Source organism: Eleutherodactylus coqui, chromosome 1 (assembly GCF_035609145.1).
Source record: "Eleutherodactylus coqui strain aEleCoq1 chromosome 1, aEleCoq1.hap1, whole genome shotgun sequence".
In the NCBI taxonomy this organism is placed as follows: Eukaryota; Metazoa; Chordata; class Amphibia; order Anura; family Eleutherodactylidae; genus Eleutherodactylus; species Eleutherodactylus coqui.
Genome location: NC_089837.1, coordinates 105,911,078 through 105,913,303, shown reverse-complemented (window position 1 = coordinate 105,913,303; position 2,226 = coordinate 105,911,078).

Sequence of the window (2,226 nt, the reverse complement as noted above, 5' to 3'; positions counted from 1 at the left end):
ATACACAGGACACTTTCATTGGTGTTTAATTGACAACATTTTATTTGAAATAACATATTTTTATTCAGAGTCTCAAATCTAAGATCAGACCAATTGCTATAAGAAGACACTGAAAATGGCGCACCTCCGACTCACGAAGAGTCATCGTCCAGCACTCAGGAGAGGAAAAACCCCCTGTGGAGGAAACCTCTGGGGAGCCATGGCTGGAGGACAGCCCTCCCTCCGGGCTTAGGGGGTTAATGCCAATATGTAACAGCATATTTATCAGAGTTTATACATTTCATCATATTTACAGTAATACATCCTATAACAGAACATATGATAGTTATTAGTAAACAAGGCGAGGGCAAAGCAGAGGCCCCGTGTGATGCCTAATGGAGATATCCAAATGTGACCTCTCCGGGCAGCGGATACTGGATATGATGGAGATCTGGCTGCAGCATCTGTCACCCCATGGATCGCTAGGGATAATAGACATGATCTGGCTGGCTGCGCAGTTATGGCTGATCGGGCTGGCTAGGTTAAAATGGCTGATCTGGCTGGCTAGGCGGGCGTCCCCTCTTCCCTCACAGATGGTGAAGCTCCAGGTCTCCAGACACACCAAGCACCACGCTGCATCTGGCCGTGTCCCCTTCCGTCATGGAGTTTTATTGTGTAGGCAGTTTATGACATAGGCCTAGCTGTGGATGACATCAGCACAGTTGCCATGGTGACTGCAGGTGTTTATCACCAAGGCCTCATCCACTTGAAGTCACCCATAATTAACTGTTTAATGACTAGTACTGTGCTTATCTACATAAACCTGTCAACTGTGCTGGTCAATAAGCTGGCCTTTTATTATTATGGCATTTTTTAAAAATGTCTGGATGTAATTTAATGAGGGGATCTGCAGGTCTGAGGTGTAATATTCACATTAACACCCTCACATACCAGCTACTCTATTTTTTCGGAGTGTGTCTAACATAGGGGGTGATTATATTATTATTTTTCGTTATACTCTCTATAATGTCCTACAACACGCATTTGTCTTCTACTGTAATTACTTACGTTTTCTGTAATACATATGCTTTCTTCACTCGTGATACAATGTAAATGTAGTATTATTTCTTGAGGATTATCAGAATGTGGTAATTAAATGGATGTGGTGTAAAAAAAAAATGGTTGCAATGTAAAGTAGGTATGGTAAATGTTAACCCCTTAGTGACAAAGCTTTTTAGTTTTTTTTAGAGATGAGCGAGTATACTCGCTAAGGCACTTTACTCGAGCGAGTAGTGCCTTAGCCGAGTATATCCCCGCTCGTCTCTAAAGATTCGGGGGCCGGCGCGGGTGACAGGTGAGTTGCGGCGGGGAGTAGGGGGGAGCGGGGGGAAGAGAGGGAGAGAGAGATCTCCCCTCCGTTCCTTCCCGCTCTCCCCCGTCGCTCCCCGCCCCCTACCAGCCCCCGAATCTTTAGAGGCGAGCGGGAAGATACTCGGCTAAGGCACTACTCGCTCGAGTAAAGTGCCTTAGCGAGTATACTCGCTCATCACTAGTTTTTTTCTATTTTTGTTTTTTTCTCCTCCCTTTTGATAAAATCATATCTCCTTTATTTATCCATCAACGTCGCTGTATGAGGGCTTGTTTTTTGCGGGCCGAGTTGTGTCTTTCAATGGTGCTATTGAATGTACCATATAATGTACTGGAAAAACTTTTAAAAAATTATAAGGGCAGAGAAATGGAAAAAAATGAAATTCCGCCATCTTTCAGTGCATCTTATTTCTACGGCGCACAAACTGCAACAAAAATGACCTGATAACTTTATTCTATGGGTCAGTACGATTACTACGATACCAAACTTATATAGTTCTTGTTTTTGCTATACTACTTGTATTTATTTTTAAAGATATTTAATCTTTTAAAATAATTTTCTGCTGCCATCTTCTGCGTGCAATAGCTTTTTTATTTTTCCGTTGACATAGTTGTGCAAGGGCTCATTTTTTTGCGTGACATCCTGCAGTTTGCGTTGGTACCATTTTAGAATAGATAAGACTTTTTGATCGCTTTTTATTGCATTTTTTCTTGGAGACAGGCTAACAAATAAAAGCGCATTTCTGGCGTTCTTTATTTTTTTTTCTGACGACGTTCATCGTGCGGGATAAATAATGCGTTACTTTGATAGATTGGACTTTTATGGATCATAGCAAATCATACAATGATACCAAATATGTATTTTTGTTTTATTATTTA